The sequence below is a fragment of the Anopheles nili genome, chromosome 3 (genome assembly GCF_943737925.1).
Source record: "Anopheles nili chromosome 3, idAnoNiliSN_F5_01, whole genome shotgun sequence".
In the NCBI taxonomy this organism is placed as follows: domain Eukaryota; kingdom Metazoa; phylum Arthropoda; class Insecta; order Diptera; family Culicidae; genus Anopheles; species Anopheles nili.
The window spans coordinates 66,503,263-66,522,821 of record NC_071292.1 but is presented as its reverse complement, the minus strand read 5'-3'; the positions used below and the strand labels follow the sequence as shown (position 1 = coordinate 66,522,821).

At 50.5% G+C, this 19,559-nt stretch overlaps 1 long non-coding RNA gene across 1 annotated transcript; it reads left to right on the top strand.

Moving 5' to 3' along the window:
• The first annotated feature begins 719 nt into the window (after nucleotides 1–719).
• Nucleotides 720–15,685, top strand: LOC128723484 (uncharacterized). Its single transcript, XR_008410813.1, has 3 exons — nucleotides 720–797; nucleotides 3,918–4,263; nucleotides 15,272–15,685. It is a non-coding gene; the product is annotated as an uncharacterized LOC128723484 (long non-coding RNA).
• The last annotated feature ends 3,874 nt before the right edge of the window (nucleotides 15,686–19,559 follow it).

Genomic DNA, 19,559 nt, shown 5'->3' with positions numbered 1-19,559 from the left:
TTTACTTAACACCGTTTTACCGAAGCGACATCACGCCCCGGGTTGCAGCACGTTCATATGGGAGCACGGTGCGGCCTCTTCCCGCCAACTCGTCGTTGATTCACGTCGGTGTCATCACACCGTGCTGCACTTCGATCGGTCAAACGGAATCGGAAAGGCAGCCGAAAGGAGCAAGTCCGGGAAGCAAGAGTTAGCGATGTGAGGATGAAGCTGATACAAACCCACATAAACACACACACAGACACACATGCACACGTGAACCAGTTCCGGATGGCAGGCGGGTGCCTAGAGCATCGTCAGAAGGAGGGCAATCATCGTTTCGTTTTCCTCCCCATCGACATCGATGATGTTGATACTTCGTCACGACCGATTTCCGTCCACCACTCACGGGCGGAAAATTGGGGAGAAGGGAGAGAAGAAAAAAAAATATCAACCCCATGCACACACACACACACACATTGATGAAATAAAACGGGCAATAAAACGAGGAACTCACCATCTGGGAGGGGTAAAACGCGCCATCACGAGCGATGGAAAGCTTATGGTGTACGGGAAAGCTTCCGCGAGCTTTCATCAAAGTTGGGGAAAGTGAGCGTGCTTGAGAGAGAGAGAGAGAAAAACAGGGTGTGTGTGTGTGTTGGGGGCGAGAGCTATCTGATATTTGCCGTAACCGATGGCCGGGGTGCTTGGGCGCTTCAACGGTCGCGTCAGTTCGGCCGAGGACATCGACGCGTGCGGATGTGCTGGCTGTCGCGTAGCCGTTGTTAGAGACATCTTTTCGCGCTGGAAACGCACGGGTAAGGTGGTAGTAGGGGTGGTGGTACATTTGAGTTCATTGGGGCTGGGATCTTTCTGGATAGAAGACGTCCTTTTCTCCCCATAACAATTCGTGCCTGTGGTTGCTTTGTGGTAAAGGTTGTAAAAATAAACGTCAAAAAACAAAATCTTACTGCGTGAGAGCACAACGTATTGAAATCCAAGTAAGCGTGCTCACAGTGTACGAGTGGCTGTGTATGCACGCAAGTGTATGTGTGTGTGTGTGTGCGTGTGTTCTTGATAGCCAATTCTGCATCATCTTCTGGCAGATCTTACGGAAAAGGGATAATTTTGCTCCTGTTCGCCTCTCTGCTCGATGAGCGAAGTGAGCGCGTGTGACACGAACGAGTGAGAGCGCTCGGTAGGGTGAGACGGTGAGAGTTCATCCTTCGACGGTTGAGTTTTCCTTGAATCACACACAACGAGAGTGAGTTTAACGCGAGGGAGCACGAACGCAGCGCCTCCGAACGGGGTAGCGAAAAATGTGAGCGAGAAAAGCGCCACCGAACCGAGCATCACCCGGGGTGGCATGCGGGGGAGGAGTTTCCCTGGGTGGTGGGAAAAGAGCACCCGACGACCCGGCCGAGAGCCTACAAAATGGAAGCAAAAACATAAATATTTAATCGCGCTGGTTTCCCGCGAGCGCACGGCAAAGTTTCGCGAACGCAGCAAACAATTGAATATTTGATTCAATTTTCCCCAAACCCAACCGTTGGTTCCGTGTGCGTGTGTGAGTGTGTGTGTGTGCTTGAGTGGGGGGACGGATAAAAACGAGCACGATGAAAAAATAAATAATTTGCCAAAGGGATAAAGGTGCCCGGGTCCCACACCCAGACCATGCCCGGTGGCGCTAGTGACAACACAGGACGAGATTCGCTGGCGTGAATTGCGAGCGGTAGCAGACTCCTTCGGTTTCCAGCTCCAGGGTGCCGTATGGTGTGTCACAAGTGTTAGTGCCGGATACGGAGGGAAAAGGGCACCCGATTCTGATACTGTGTCAGTGTTTCAAGCCGGAAACGCGAAAACAACAATGAATTCGCGAAATGGGAACACACCAATTCGGCACCAAACGTCGTCGTCGACGGGTCAAGGATGGATCGAGCAAATCGAGCGCAATTGAAGAGAGACAGTAGGAGCAACAACAACAAAAAAACACAGCTCAAAACGAACCATTTCAGCCGTTCCATCAATCTGTTGACGATTGTTTACCATCGTTAGATCGCTGCTCTGGCTGATGTGTGTTTGCTTTCATCGTGTCACCGTCGCGGACGTCGAATGAAGTCATACCATCACGCGGGGATGGCCATTACTCGACGAAAGGGCCCGTTTGCCAAACAATAGGGAAGCACGGCTGTCCTGCTCACCCGCTGCTCACCCATGCCGGAAGGACCACCTCCCATCTGTCATTCGCGTTTATTTTGTGCCTCCGTGCGCTCGTGGCGAGTCTTTTTTTTTCTTCCCCCGTTTGCTTGTTGTTGTTGTTGTTGCTGCTGCTCTTTTTATCGTCGCAAAGAATTCCCTCGCCGGAAGCGAACCGAAACTCCTGTAGGTGAAGTGGAACTGTCTGTGTGTGTGTTTATATGTCCCACATGTGGGTGGCTGTGGGCGAACTCCCGTCACGCTGGTTGGGTCGTACTCAATTCGCACCCGAGCACTCGACAAATGTGTTTTAAGGTTACATGAGTTTTCCTTCGCTGAAGGTCATAAAGCAGGGCCCCATTATCCCTCGTGGTTCGGCCCTTCTCTTTCTGCTCGATGGTGCGTGCTCGCTCACTCACCTTCGTTCTCGCTCGCGCAGTTTCCTCTCACCACAACTCCGACTCCGAGCAGCAGTTGTAGGATATCGAGTTCGTCCTTTTTGGCCTCGCGCGCCCGCTCTCTCTCTCTCTCTCTCTCACACGCTCTCTGGAGGATTTGTTTTTATTTTCGCGTCTAACGTGTTCGGGCATGTTTGTGAGGTTTTTTTTGCGTCTAAATTCATTTACCTCACGGACAACCCAACGGGCATGTTTGTTTCTAATCAGCCTAAGCCTGTATGAGGAAATTTCCGGGCAAATATTCCCTTTCCGCCAATCCGCACGTTACATTTGCATCGCACGCATTTCGCCACCCAACACCCCCCCCAAAAGCTAGCGAGTTAATGAAACCATTTTTCTTGCCTCGGGTCAGGACAGCGGGGAAGCTCGCCGAACAGCTCAGGCTCGCGCGCGAGAATGTGTGCGTTTCGTTCCGAATCAGCTGGCTTTCGCTCTTCGCTGCGTTATGTAAGCTTTCCCACAACGAACAGTTGTGTGAGGCTTGCGAGCGGGCGAAAAGCTTTTGTCACTCGCTCTCGCATGTCGCTCTCCAGCTGTTCTTTCGGGTCGGTTAGCGAGTGAGTGCGGGTTTTCCGCGCTTTTCACCGAGCTCAGGTCCGTTTGCTCGTGAGCTCCATGGAGCGTATTGGTATGAGCCCAGGACAAGCATGCAGCATCCGCAGCAGGTCGAGTCAACCTCTGCTTCGGGTTCTTAGGCGTGAGCGAGACAACACGAGGTACAATCTCTCTCTCCCGTGTACACACACACACGCGCACACACACACACACATAGGCGGGTATGAAAAACGCATCGCACGGGGGGTCGGCTTTTTGTTTTCTTTTTTTTATTTTCTTCCTTCGTTTCATCTGCCTCACTCGCGATGCAGCGCCGATGTTGGCGACGAGCTCAAAAATTGTCATCCCATCCGCACCGGACCGGGGAGTTAGTACGCTGGGAATCCGCTCGACGGTGCAACGGTCGTGGCACGATTCTGATCGCTGCAGTGCTCGTGTGCGTGCGTACGTGCTTTTTCCAGCCAGTGGCGATCATCAGTCGTAGGGATCGTGAAAAATCGCACCCCGGTGAGGGGGGTGTTTATGCATATTAGCGAGCCGTGCTGATTAATTATTCTAAAGTGTTATTGTAATGCAATTAATCGACGAATCCATCACATTAAAAGCGAGCGTGTGCATTGTTGGAAAGGTTAAATTTGCTGCCCCTTCACTGTATAAATGAAGCCGTGTGTCAGGACGAGCATTTTGCATAGTTTTGAGCTATGTTTATTTTTCCTTCTTCTGCAATAGGTGAACGAAAAGCAAAACAAAAAAAAGAAAACTGTGCAGTGAAATTACCAAAGTGTCGAACGAATATTGATATAAATTCCATCTCGCTCGTGCTCCCGGTATGATTGATTGACGTTGCAAGGAATAGCGGTGCCTTGTGGTGTTGAAAATTGATCACCTACCGAAGAAAGTGAAGCAAAATTAGAAAAAAAAGGTAGAGGAGTGAACAAAATGATACGCTGCGACGTGTTCGGCGTTCGTGAGTGAGTTAAAAATTCGTGCCAGGCAAAGCCGGGAAGGAGTAGCATTCCGTTTGCAGTTGAAAACCCGCTTGGAACTGAAGCAAACCAAGGATCGGAGCGAACAGGTACGATGTAATTCATATAACAAGCGACGCAAGTGGGCAAGTGGCCTGGAATTCAACGCTTCTTACGGGAAATTGTGGGTCCTTCGCTCGTCTCCAAGGTAAAACATCATTCGAAAATCCAGAATGGGAAGCACGGATCGTTTATTTTTCGCTTGCCATTATTCCCCGAAATCGCTTTCCCGCTGGAATGCCACAATTAACGGCAATAATAGATTCCACGGAACGGAGACCGGGAGCATATTTGGGTGAATAAAATGAGTTCGCACATTTTTCTTTCCCAAGAAGCGCCCGGTTGGGTAATGGAAATGAAGTTTAAATAAGCAGGTAAACATGGCCCATCTTACGTTGCGTGGTCGGGAAAACCCCTGGATCGATCATGCTCGAGATGCGTTCCATTTAATAAGGCACGTTCGGTGGCTGGTTCCGTTGGCCCGACGATAATGGAAAAGGTTAAAGTTTACCTTTCCGTTTAAGGACCCGCTCGTAAAGCAGGCTGGAAGTATTGGTTTCTCTGCCAGCGGTGGTCGAGCATACAATGGTGCGTTCGTCGAACCGTGGTCTGTTCGCTGAACCGTGCTGTAATTGTAATTTAAACAGCGCTCTTTGATGGCAGCACGTGTTCCTGATTTCGTAGCCTTTTTTGTTCCATGAACACATGTTGTTCGCGGCTGGGACGAAGCGGAAAAAGAAATAAAAATACGTAAAATTGAAAAAAAAAGCCACTCTCTTAAGGGCGGATAAAATATATACAAACACCGTGGGGAATTGTGGCTTCTCGGTTGCTTGCCGCCCCCACGCGTGTATTGATATTCAACTTATCGATTCACTAACGAAGCCATATGTTCCGGACGTCCCCGAGTTGGGCTTTTTTTTTTGGGTGTGACATTCGCGGATAATCTACGAACAAAACGCTCGCCCCCGTGCCAGCCGCTCATTCATTGATGGTCCCACGCAGCAAAGGACGACGCTTCTGTTGCCTTCTTATTGCGTTTCAAAATGAGAAAATTCTTACGACTTCCTCTCGGATGTCGTACGGAACACGACGGCAGGAAGAATTTTCCGAACCAAACGTTTTTTTTTTCGCCTGCTCACTCTCGCCTCAGTTATCCTACCCCTACGCTGGCGTTGGGTTAGCCCCTTTCGATCGAGCAGCGAGAGTAAAATAAAATCATACATTTTTATGCACCAACCAACGGAACGCTTAGGGGCAACATGCAAAGCAGCCGCCTGAGTGGTGGTCACGCGTGAACATGAAAATATGTGGCCATCAGCCCGCCCGTTCACAAGCTGGTGCGAGCTGGCGCCCCGGTGGCACCTGCACGGATGCCATCGCTTCAAGCAGCCGGAGTATATTTGTGGGAGTCTCATTTTCCTCCCGGACTCCTCCCGGACCTGCTGGCGCATCTCGACCCAAGTGGGGCTCGAAATTTATGGTTCGTGCGTGAGCGGAGAGATGAATTATAAACGATAGCACGTGGTGTGCCACTTGCCCCGGCAAGGATGATCGAGCTGCGCCCCAGCACTAGCTGGCCGGTGCATATCCTTCGGATAAAAAGGAAAATAAAAAACCTCCCACCCGTGCACCGGCGAGGCACCGGCGAGGGCATATTTTTGCGTGAACGAAGCACGGGTTCGAGCATGGGCACAATTTTCTGATGGGAAAAACATACGAAAAGTTCCAGCTCCGGATCGAAGCTCATCGACCGGGATGAAAATAGGCGTCTTCGGGTTACTAACCGAAGGGTCCTGTTGGCATGGATCCTGTTGGCGCGGCAAAGGGCGGCTGAATGGAATCAATTTTGAAAATTAAAAAAAAATTGGCAAAAAAAAATCGAAAATGGAGATGAACGACCCGGAGCGCCAGAGGAGCGATTCCGTGGTCGGACGAAAATTGGACGCGTGAAGGATTGCGGCGAAGAAATCGGCACCAACCTGCACGGCACGAACTTTCGTTCGTCCTTTCGCGACGGTGCCGATGGGAAAGGATTATTCATTTTTCTCGACACGAACTCGTGGCCCAAAAATAAGCCAGAAAGAAAGCAAAACGAGCAACACGAAAAAAGGATGAAGAAGCATCCGCCTGCGTCGGAAACGCGCAACGCGAAGTGAATAAAGGTCCCGCACGTTTGCTCGTGCCCCAAAAATGCGTTACGCCCCCGTTGAGGTGGATGCCGCGGCAGGGTGGCGAAATTTATGCAAGTTATGCTCGAGTGCAATGGAGATGAATTACGGCTGGGCTGCGTCACTATGCGCGCGATGTAAAACCACACAAACATGCCGACATGCGCGCGTGCCCTACCCACTTTTGGGGGTGGTTGGGTGGAAAGTTATTCACTTGCGTACGTTGTTAGCCTCGCTTCGATGTGCGCCCACCTTTTTTTTCGGTTATCCGTCCCGGGCTAACCCATTTTGGCATTCCACGTACGAATTTACCGAGCGAATATTTCATCGCTTGATGGCAATATGATAAGGACGATGGCTGTGTGTGTGTGTGAGTCTGTACAATGCAAAAAGAACAATGAATTTTATTCTCGTTCTGCTGGGGAAGCCAATGCGAGTTAACGAAAGAATAATCATCGTAAGCGGAACTTTGCTCTCTCTTTGGTACGAAGTTGTGGGGAAGAATTTGCATACTTTTCGGTGAAAATATGTCTTACTGAAAACGTAGATGAAGCTATAGGATTTGGGGAAAAAATAAATGATTATATCGCTATTGAGCTTTGAATAATCACGCTTTTCCACTCGCAAGCTTCAAACTCTGTGTTTTAAACGAGAGAAGGAACGCTACAGAGTTGACATTTTGACGTGTTCAAGCGAACCAGTTCATTTTGCTCCATTAACCGGACTCGAAACGTCCCCAAGCTAACCATCGATCGACCGTGCCATTGATGAGGTCAAGGTGCTGCTCGTTTAGCTCAGTTTTTTACCCCTTTTTTTTGCGCTCTCTCCATTGGCCCACCGTACCGCAATAATCATTATGAACGTCAACGATTTGCTGGCACGGGCAAAATGGAAGCAAATATTTATTACCACCCGCCGGTAGTTGCAACCGTACCGCGTGCCATTTTCGCCGTACACCGTGCAACCAGTCGCTCTTGGCTTTGAGCGTCGTACGGGGGGACGCTGTTCCACGCTGGGGACAAAATATGACAGCCAGGACAACTGGCTGCCCGCCGAAGCAACTAGGGCAACCGGATCCGGATCGATGATTAAAAATAGCATGCAAACATTCGCAACCCGACCAAGGGCGTTCGATCGCACCAGTTTGGGGGTTTTATTCTTTTCTCTCTCTCTTTCTCTCCCTTGGTGTGTTTCGCTTTTGATCCGTACCCTTTTACCATTTGTACGAGAGGACGGCCCTTGGACGGAAGTGGGGGCCAAATCGGAAAACTCAACCCCTAAACCGACCGGACTCGTTTCGCCAGTCGTATGGTTGGTTCAAAGATTTATTTTCCACCGTGCGGTCAACCCGGAGGTGGACCGGTTCTCGAGATGGACGGAAGGATGAAAGGCTTAGCTCGTTTCTGTTTCGTTTTGTAGTTGTGTGTGTGTGGGTGTGTGTGTTGCCTGGTGTTCTGGTGGGACTCAATCGTTTCGATTGAACGGTCAAAGTGATGGCAAAGTTCATTTTTCTTGTTCCCTGTTCAACGGGGAACACTCCACGCCCGCCTTAGCTTTGACCCTTGGGAATGGCACCGATGCCAACTGCTGCAAGGATGCAAGATACACACACACACACACACACATTGACGAGCATTCCTTCATGTTCTGGTGGCATTCCGACGGGATGTACCCACCGGACCGGCACCGAGAGTCGGAATCGAGCTCTCACCGTTAAATGGGTACAAAAAGCGATGGACAAAAGCAACACAAGCAAAAATGCAGAAAATGAAAGAAAGAAAAGGATATAAAAAAAAGAGAGTATACGCCTGTTTCCGTCGAGTGCGATGCGGGAGGAAATGATTCACTTTGAGGTGAGCTGCCACTAGCGCATCGAACAGAGTGCTTCCGAGAGCTCGCGTGGTTGCTTTGGACGTTGCGCCGACGGAAATGATGCCGGCGGTGTGGTGTTTCCGGCATCCGGAAGGGTATTTAGTCGGTATTGCGCGTATACACTGACGTGCCGATAATGAAGGTGACCGTTTTCCGGTACCGAGTGCGGTTGTTTCAATCAGCACGATGGTGTTGGATCGTTTCGTTCCGTTGTCGATTGCGATTCGGCAGCGACGTTCGAATGCGTTCCGGATGCGATCGTTGTGAAGGTGCACAGGAGGAGTTTGTTCCTTCCGAACGATGCCAATGCAATCGAACGCCGGTGATGGGGAATCGAAACGAACGAACGGTTGATACGATACCCGATGCCGGAAGTGGATGCACGTGCTGCAATGGCCGATTGCGATTGTTATTGCACGCGTTCTACAAGTGCATCGTGGATTTTGAAGCAGCTACTCTACTTCAAAGGTTGCTCGATGTGGATTGGAGAAAAACACAAAACAAACAATTTAAATAAAATACAAAGCACTCAAGAGGAGCGTTGTGTTTTTTTTAAATCCGTTTGAAAGGCCAGTCTACTCGCCCTAATCGCTGTTTCCTTGGTTCGCCCACTGGTTGGGAAAAATCAAAATAAAATCCTTTTAGGTCCCTGGTTTTGAGACCGCTCGTAGTGTCCGGCTTGAAACAGGCCAGTGTTTTATCCTTTTTCCATCGACCACCGAAGGGCGCGGATGAAGCCATCGAGAAGGATCGTGTGGGTTCACACTAATGTGCCCCATCGCTAAGGGAACCGCACGCGAAAGGATCTTTTTTCGCCAGCCTTTCCCAGTTCGTGCTTTCGAGTTCAAATAAATGAGTTCATAAAACGCGCATCATCGTGTGAAAGGGCCGGACCATCGTAGCAGGCCGGCACGTTTCCCTTCGAATTCTACCCACACTGTTGGTTGTGTGTGTGTGTGTGAGGCAACATTTTCCGCCGTCGACATGAGACGTTACTTTCTCGCAGCCGTGTACGGCAAAATGTGGCGTTAATGGGGTCGGAAACAGGGAAGCTTTCCCATTTTGTTTTATTCTCACGCCCTTCGCCGATGCGTCCTTTGCTCGCGTTGTTGCAAACGCAGTCCATTCGCTAAACGAAACGAACCGAAAAGGCTCACTTTCCACCCGGAACGCGCCGAAATCGGCTCCAAGCTGTCTCGAATCAGCGATCGAGCGGGCTTTGTTTGAACGATGCGCTCGTGCAAATGGAGGGGAGAGATTGAAGGCCACGGCGTGAGAGGGAGGAATATTTCGGCGGCCAGAAATGGCTGGGGCGCTTTTGCCTTTTTGACCAGGACATCCAGGAGCAGGGCGAATGGCGAAAGGAAGGATATCCAGGCCGAAAAGAGGCCGAAAAGTCGTTCAATATTATGATTATAATCGGGTCCCGCTAGTAGGGCCTCCGTTAAACTGCCTCCACGGGGCACGTGGGAGGATGAGGATTTTCTCTATTAACCCCGGGTTCCGAAAGCAACTCGCCAGCTACTCGCGTGGAAGGCAAATCACGGCTCGGACGTCAATGGAAGCGAGCGTATTACAGTGGCGGACCTTTCCGGGATGTTTCGGATCGTTTTCGTCGGGCCGGGCTTTTGTGGGGTTTTCCATCCCCTCCCATTAGTCAATACCGCTGAAGCTGGGGGGGGGGGGCGCACACTTTGACCGAGGGTAGGTTCCTGTAGTCGAGAACATTTGGGGAAACAATCGAGCGCTTGGAACGTTCGCCCGCGGGGAAGACCGTACGTTGTTGTTAGCTTAAACAAACCCCAACGTGGTAGGTGGTTTTCATCGCCATAGCATGTGGGCGTTGGTGGGCAAAATTAGTTCGGAATTCAGTGGGCTCTTTGGGTCGGATTTTGTCAGCCAAGGCCGACTAGGGAGGGAAACGGACTGGGGCACGATTTTACACCAATTAGGGCGATTTATTGAGGTCGTTTCGGCCGGTGAGGTGGCAAGGTGACCAGCCGAGCTGGGGTGTGGTCAAGCGTCTGAGAAACATCATTATCGGATGATAAAATTATTCCATCCGACAACTGGCCACCGATGGGGATGGGTCTATTAAAGACGAGTATCGTTCCGTCAGAAGGATTGGGTCGCTACTGTTTAGCCTCTGTTGAAAACGAAGCATTATTTTATAGTCAAAGCTCTTTTCCGAATAATGATGGCTCATAAAAATAAGCGTGAGGCTAATAAAACTTTAACACAAATGATTCAAAACGAATTTGAAACGATTTACTGCACGTTAAGGTGAATTCCAATTTGCATACCTTCAGACGCTGATTGCAAGAAGCTCCAAAATAAATTAGTAAGAACTTGTGAGCTTCGCAAAACATTGTATTTCATTGGCCGCCTGTGTTCTACAGCGGATGCAGTCGAAACGTGCCACAAATCGGCGCGATGTATGCCGAAAAAAAAAATATGACAAAGTCCATCGCCCACACGGTCCGACGTGGCTTGCGGAATCATTCGTTCTAATCGTGAATTTTTCGTTTGATCTAGCTCAGTGCTTTTGAACCTTTTCCCCTGTTGTGGCACAAAAGCGCTGATAAATCGAATACAAAATTGAACAGGCCGGCTGCGGCAGTAAAATATATTTGCGACGAAAGGAGGCACAACAAACGAATAAAACGAAAAAAAAAACCGAACACATTCTACAAAGCGCGCCCCATCGCGCCCGAAGCCGCTAGCGGATGTTCGCTCGCCTACAGCCCGGTCCGTCCTAGCCAGTAGTTATTTATTGAGCCAGAAGAACAAACAACTCGCCTGCAACAAGCAATGTGACCGCATCGAAGTCGGCATGTAGCGCCGGCGACCGGTCAGCTCACAGTCCACGCCGCTAGCATAAGCCAGGTCACGAGGCACCCTTCGAACGGTCGGACCGCATGTTGGGGGCGATCAAACCGTCAGTCCTGGTCGAGCGGCTGTTCAAGAGGCTTCTCAGGCTGATGCGCTTTACACGAACGGCGAGCGAGTTCCATTCCAGAGGGGTGGATCGTTCGGCCCCGGGGCTTGGGCTCGCATTTCGATCTGCGGATGGATTTTTCGAACCAACCGGCCATCCCGTGCCGGACTGTCTGTCTAACGAACCGATTCTGCGATTGCTGAATGACGGATTTCCTGGCACGTGGCACCGCAACGGGTGTGATGCGAGTCGGCCGAGAGTTGGAGAGAGAGAAAGAGAGAAAGAGAAAGATAGTTGATGGTGGCGATGGAGGAACGTTTCGTGATCGGAGGAACGTTGATCGGTTCAACTAGCTCGGACTTGTCCCTCAGTTGATTGGTAGGCCGTGCGCGGGCCACGAAGAACGGCACCGTAATGCCGCACTGTCTGGGAGAGCCTTTTTGATGTGGTAAACATGTTTATCCTGGCTCGTTTGTGACGATGTCGCTTAGAGCCACAGATGGAGAAAGCGAGAAGCCTGAGTAAAATAACAACCATCGGCCCTATGGCTTCGTTAACCCCTGCGGGCTGTGTTGTTTTTCCTGCACGGTCGTAAGCCTTCGAGGTTGGTTTCGGTACGGGTGGTGCTTTCTAGGGGCCACCAGTGACAAACGGGTGCGGATTGTTTCGTGGAGGCCCCGAAAATGCTGCTATGTCAAATTTTTTGCCTCTCCCTCGCGAGCCCTTACGAGTCTGCCGGCGTCGGCTTGGTTGCCTTTCCATTCAGCTGGACCAGCTGCTGATGTGATGTGAAATCCTGTTCGTGTTCGCCTGTCCTTTGTGCTTTGGTTCGATTTTTTTTGACGAGAGGATGAATGCGAGCGTAACTGATTTCTTAATTAAAAACTAAGCCTGCTGATCATCGTGCCGTTACGCAAAATTCTGCGAACGGCTCGGAAACGGAGCGTAGCGTTCCGCGATGGAGGCGCCTGGTGTTTTGTGGAACGTTCGCCAAAACTGCTCCAAAACCCCGTGAGCGTGGGAAAATGGGGCCATATTTTCACTTGCCACAGGGCTTCAACCAGCGAGCAGTGGTACCCTGTGGGAACTTACGCAAACCGGCTGCGAACAAACGCGTTCGGAAAAGGGGTTAAAATTTCATATGCAAATAAACTTATAATTTCTTCGCCGCGTCTCCAGAGGCGGGGCTGGGTTCATTGTTACGTAAAATGTGAATTCATACCCGTTCACTACGCTCCATCAGCGCGCTCCGGTTACGTTCACGGCGTACGTTTACCGATTTTGTGTACACTTTCTGCGATATTTTCCCAACGGTGCAAAAACCGTTCGTTGGAAAGGAAACCCGACCCGACCCGACCCGACCCGCGCGGTTGACGTAGATTGACGGGAGTGGCACGCCCCGGTGGTTGGTGGAAAAGTTATCACGCCCGTCGAGTCGTGTTACATTCGCGATACGATGCATGCACGTAAATCCGCGATTTCGGGGCACTTTCTTTAAGCGCTCGACAATGAGCCGATGTGTTTCGGGGGATTGGAACCGGTTGCTGGAAAGCGCGACAGCGTACGTTCCGTTCAATCTGCGTCTCGGGTTACTGCGTTTTTCTAACGCTTTGTGTTTCCATTTTCTTGCACTTTACGCTGGTGCAAAAATTCTTTCCACTCCACGGCAAACAACTATCAATCGAGCAATCGCGTCGGAATGGCTGAAATCTCGAGGGTATATGCCAGATTTGGCGTCTTGTGTTGCCATTTTTATCGTCAACGATAAAGCCGACAAGCAACCGAAGCGGATTAGTGCGGTAAAAGAGACGTAAGTGTAGCGAATTTATGTATTTGTTTTACCCCAAAAAAAAACACCATCAAAGAAGAGTCGTCTCTCGCGGGCAAGCGACGATGAAAGTGTTAATTGAAATTAAAAAGCAACAAACATGGCCCCCGATTGAGACCGCGTGCGTCGGGTTTCGTTGTTTAAACGCAAAGCAGGAAGCATTTGCACCCGTAGATGAAGTGATAATTACAACGATGGCAACATCTTTCGGCTTGGCAATTCACAATTCTTTGTATTTGCTCACGACGCAGCCGGGTTTGGGCGTATCGCTCGCATGGAAGGGTCCTGCTCGAACACTTGTGCGTTGCTCATTTTTGTGTGCCACCCACGAGGAAAAAGAGGCGTTGAGGGAAAAACGCATTACCACCACTCGGGTGCTTAATTCGAGCGAGTTTAATTAGTGAAATGTTTTCCCCTTCCGATCAGCCACGCTGCCGTTTTGAGCCCTGCCGGGCATGACACTGGTAGGGCTGTGGCTTAACAGACAAAAAAGGGCACTCGTAAGGGCGTGCGAACGTGCCGCCCGAGGGGGTTTCATGTTTGTTTGTTTGTGCTAGTGGAATTACAATTCTTCTTAATTGAAAAAAAAGAAATGAAAGAATCGTTGATCGAGCGTGCTGTGAAGGGCGTACCATGTAACGATACATGCGCTGGTAGAAATCCCGCAAATGCGTCGCATTTTGAGCGTGCACGTTGTTGAATTGTGCATTTTTAAAACGAAAAGCTTTGACGAACGGCTGATAAAATGAGCGACAAAATACCGCTGAAGCTCGAATCGTAAATCCGGCAACGTGCGATAAAACACGATGGGTGAAAACGACACTGCAGGGGCTAAAAAAAAAAAAGCTCCAACGAAGCTAAAAATAAGAGCCACGCTGACGAACGGATAATTAATCGAATTCTGTAGCATCATCCATTAGTGAGAGAGAGGATTGTGCCGGATCGGACAAATTTGGTGAATTCAAATGGCCCTCCCTGCGTACGCAACGCGCTGAAGGACGCTCGAGCGGTGGCGTGGCTCACTACTTCGCTGGAGGCTCACTTTTTCCACGGCCACTCTACTCCACTGCCGAGACTGATTGACGCAAATTAGAGTTCAATTCTGTGATTTCCGCAACGAAACGCCACGCCGATTGCACGGCATTAGTGCTGGCACGCCACGGTACGGCGCTGGTGGATGATGAAGTTTGTGAGTTTAGTCATTTCCATTAGGATTAAATGGACAATCCCCGCCCGGAACGGATGGTTCTCGTTTGATCGAATGATTAATTGGAGTATTTGGGCAGCGAGCGACCGCGTTGCAGCCGTTTGCCGTGGGCATTAAGTTGAATTGCATTTTCGTGGGTCCACACTCGCCTGCCAGCGGGCTGGGATAAATCGGTCGAGTGGTGGAATGAAATAACAAAGCGGAAGGAATTCAATTAATTGATGAAAATGAGGCTGGCCGTGCCCGTGCCCGTACACTCGCTTTTCCCGCTGGCACAAGCGCAGAGGGGACGCTGGATTCCTGGCTTCGAAACTCGCGTCTAAATGGTGTCTCTCCTACCCCCCACACACACAATCAATTTCCCACCATTTGCAGCTGCTGACGTGGGACAAATTAATTTCTACCGATTGTGCAAATAAAATGAGCGGCAGCTTGCGCGAAGAGGCCACCGTTCAAACGGGGGCCATTTTTATAATCTGATCAACCAACACGTAAGACAGGTACATTCTCGTTGCGCTATCCGGTGCAGGGGCTCGTTGTTGTTTTTTTTTTCAACGGTTCCGAACCCACCGCGAATCGACGGGGCAAACATACCGGTGGATTGATGAAACGTGTTTCTGATTTATTCATCGCCGCACCGGGACGATGACGATGTTGGAAAGTGCGTTCCCTTCAACATTTATCGTCCGATTAACGGAGGAACACAGTGGTGGGAGTTTATTTCGCCATTCAATAAATCCCTCATTTCCCGTGCGTATCCCGTACGCAAACAGGGCCTGGACAAGGCTGGGCTTATCACGCGCAGTGATGGGCACGCGAATTAATTGCCGACCGAGGAAAAAAAAATGGGATGGTACGATCAGGACCAGGAAATGCGGGGGAAAGAGAGAGAGAGAGAGGGACCCAGGTTCCCGGACAAAATGAAACATGCGATTTTCATTAACCATAATGAATATGGCATCCGTTGTTTGTTCGCGATAATCGTTGGAAGGATTTAATTTTAAAACTCCCCCGGTTTCGTTTGTTTTATTTTTAATTACAGCTCATTTCAGGGCCTTACCGGCTGCTCATCACCGTGGCAGTGGATTGTGCCGGTGGTTGAGTTTCAATCATCCTGCCTGGACAAAAGAAGACCCTGTGTGGCTCGGGGAGCCCAGGACGGCAAGGGCACGTACAGCGTTGGTATCGGAATACCGGCGTCACACACAAAAGCAGCGCGCACACGCAGCGTTTGATCCGAGGGAAACGTCTTAATCCGGCTGCTGGGAGTGTGAAGAACCGATCAAGCTGACCGAGAAAGGGAGCCGGAAAGCCACGTGAAGCTAGGAAAAAAAAACACCATTTGATTGAGGGCACGAGCGAAAACGAGTCGTGCGAGTCTATGAAATACCTGGTCGACGAACGACGAAAGCAAAAAAAAAAAAGAAGCACCGCTTTTCATCTATCCCGTGTAATGGAGCACTGAGTCCAGCGTGGGGGAAGGCACATTCTTCACCGTGGGAAGAGTGTCGGAAAATCGCACCCACCGCCGGTTTCTTCCCGGGCAGAATTCATTCCATTGCGAGGACAACGCTCAGTGTAAAGTGCACGCGTTCGGGTACGAGCTGGGTGTAAAGTGTATCGAGCATTCACCCTTCGGTGCTTCATCGAGTTTCCATCGTGGGGCTACGTAACAAAAGTGTCCGAGTGCGTGTGTGTGGGTAGCGATAGAGTGTGCCAAGTAGATGCAACTGGGTGTGCGCTTGTGTGTGTGTGTGTGTGTGCTTGTAGTGTGAACGCCATAGTCTCGCAAGAAGCAACGGTTCGACGGAGCGCGAAGTGGAAAATCAAAGCAGGCCACGATACTCGAGGGATGCGGTACGACGTTGTTAGTGTGTGTGTGCGCGATAACGGGCGGGAGGGCGTTCGGTTGGAAAAGGTGTGAGGCGTTTTCTTTGCGGAAAGGGCGATAGAGCGAGTGCTTTGTGCTTTGGTTCGGGCAGGAGACGCACAACGGCAAAGGATGCGTGCCGGTCCGGACGGTCGGGGGATGGCCGCAGGCACCCGCGGGGGTACCGTGTGGTGAATGGGATAATCTATTAAGTGGATTTATTATGGTTTAAATAAAGGATTATCAAGCAGCGTTCGAAAGCGACGAGCGCGCGCCCCATTGTTGGGGTTGGTGTGGGCGCAGTCGAGTCGAGTCGATAAACGAGTGGAAAAGCGCACGGCGAGAACGAGAAAGCAACAGAGAGCTAGAGAGAGAGAAAGAGAGAGATACGTCCAGTAAAGAGGAACAACATCAAGGTAAGTGTGTAACGAGCTCACCTGCAAGTCCTCCAGACACAACGAGGCTCATCCTCGTCACCGAGCGGATGCGAGCTCGTCTGGAATGATTAGTTGTTCGGTTCGATCGTCGTTTCGCATCAATGTGTGTGGGTGTGTGTGTGGGTGGAACCATCAATAAACTCGCCACTTGTGGCAGCATCCTTCGAAGCGTTTCCGAGTGCTAAATGGAAGACCGGAAACTGGACCGATTGATTGAAGTGCCGTTGTAAAATCGGGCAAACTTTTTCTTCGCTCTCTTCGGACTGATGCCTATCAGTCGCGTGTGAAAAGGACATGTGTGATTGAAATTTGACGCCACACATTCCGAAGCCTTTCCACTGCTATTCGAGAGAGAGAAGCCATACATAACATAGTAATTAATTCCTCGAGCCTAACCGCTCCATTTACAGTGCCATGACGGTATCGGTGGTGAGTCCGTTTAACGGGTCGATTCATTAAAGCGATTTGCCATCCGTCCACGTGCGTGCACCTGACAGGGCCCAGCAACCGACGTCAGACCCGACACCTGCGATATTTATTTGCCCGATAAGGACGCTGCCTTTCATCGGTGCCTTAAAGCGAACCTTCTTCCGTCCAGTTCGCTGCGGGGTGATGAATCATGGGCCAAACGTGCCACGGTGGGCTATCCTTGACGGCATATGATCCTGCATGCTTCACGCACAATGTACGGCCTGACGACGAGTGTGGAATGAAAAGGCCAGCCGAGGGAAAATTATCCACCCACCCGGCGGCATCTTGCATGTATTTATTTGATGCTGATGTTCTTCCCGTTTTTTTTTTCGTTCGCTTTTGCTTCTTCGCGCCATCAGTTTGTCCGCGTAATCGCACAAAGTGGATGATGTGGTTGGCGTACGATGGCGAGCGAGTGCTCGTCCTGGAGCAAGGACGCCGCATCCGGTACGGATCACTTGACCGACCGGGAGGGTCTGTGGCTCATGTGCTGGCATCTTCGTTGGGCCGAAAGTAAAATCTTACGCACGAACGGTGGAAAAACGAGAAAAAAATCACCCACCCCACCCTAAACGCATTAGCCGCCTAACTTTTGCTTGGCCCGTGTTCTGGCTCCTCAAAGTGGTGCTCCTTATCAGGCGGGGGGGACGAGCATCCTTGTGCTGCTCCTGTACGAGGCACACATTACGAAGGGAAGCCGGAAACGGTGCTTCGTTTTATTCGCTCACCTCCCTTGGGAGCGCAAGCAAATAAAACAAAACGCCTCCTCCCAAAAAAAAAAGAAAAAAAAAGGAGCAGTAGGCTTTTCCCGGAGTAGGTTGCTCTGTTGCCACGTGCAAACGTGCGCTACTTTGCGTTACGCGTGGTGCTGGGTGCTGGGCACTTGCGGAACCGTGGTCGTAGGTTGCCGGTCGGTACCGGTAAGCAGCAAATTCAATTTATTCCGACTGATGCTACTGATTGGAAAAAGAATCAGCTCACCGGCCCACCGGGACGGATGAAGTACTCAAACTCCGCGAGAGGACTCGCTATTTTGTTTTTCTTTCTTTTTTGGTTTCACGCCGTGCATCATCACTCCGTCGCTGTGGCGTCCGTTGCGTCGAAGACTAACGAGGTCGGTGGGTTTTGGCCAAAAATACATCCGCACAGCTGACTTTTTGCGCCACTCGAAGGGCTTAACTTTTGGGTGGAAGAGAAAAAGAACTACACACGCCCAAGCACACGCACCAAATGGCGGCTCGCAAATCGGGTTCAGGTGAATTGTTTTCCATTTACGGTGCGCAGGATACGGCACTAGCGTGTGTGTGTGTGTGTGTGTTCTTTTTTCCCTTCGAGCCACCCGAGCCACCGGAGCCACCCGCGAAAAGCAGGTCGTAATGGTGCCCACTTATGCGAGCAATTACGAGGGGCACGAGTGATCTATTTTCCGCTCGCTCGGTGGATGCGATTGTTGCAAATTTCGACCATAAACCACTTGGTCGACGGGCAGGGAGCGAATTAACCTTCCATTAGGCCCGCCCGGTGTGGGATGCCACCGAGTGAGGGGTGGATAATGTCATAATTGGATTAAGAAGTGCGCATGGGCGCAAGGAGGAGATAATAGCCAACGGGGCTGCTTTTTTTTGTGTGTGCTTAGTCAGCCATTTCATTTCCGGCGCGTGGAGCTTGATTGAATAATGGTGAACAAACAAGAGTGAAAGCGAGAGAGAGAGCCAAAAAAAAAGAAAGCAACAAGGACATACCAAACAGCCAAAGATTACAGCAAAGAAATTGGCCGAGCATTCTGTTTGGTGCGTGTGGTTTTTGGGTGATATATTTTCACAACGCATGATAGCGCAATCGCTTGAAATTGACGCAAATTATCATTTCGAAATGATCGCAAGCCGGCAAATAAATGAAAAACCTTGATTGTGCCGTTTCGCGTGGCCATGAACTCGATCTCGAACGTTCCGCAAGCCGTGAAATTGATGCAATGGAAACTGGGCGGAAAATTCACCCCACTCGATGCTTGACACCCGGACAGCTGAAGTTGTAAAACGTTTTCCATCCCATCAGATTAGATCTGCATCACATTGCCAGACATTGACCCAAAACCGTGCGTGCGTGTGGGTTTCGTCCTTTCGTGTAGGCGCGCCGGGCTGATTGATCCATCCGCGGTTGGGTGTTGCCGGGAAATTGGCGGAGAAGCGAACCCTTGTGGAACCCTAGCCAGGCAAGCTGAGGCGAGTGACTGTCTGTTTCCCGGTGGCTTCACGTCGTGGTGGTGGCACTCGATCGGTCGGCAGTGATAAGAAAATTGAAATTGACATCCGAACATTGGACCGGAGCTGGAATTGGAAAATCCGGTGCCGCTCAAACTTTCGTCTGATCCAATTTGTGCGTCAATTTTCGCCCTCTCCCATATCCGGCTTCAGTTTTTCCGAACACCAACCCGCTTTTGTTGCGTGTATAAGCGATCCAGGTACAGGTGAGCATGGGGGCGTGTTTTGGCCACCCACACGCCGGTTCCAAACTGCCGATGATGGTCTTGTTTTGGGGGCTATGTGGTTTTA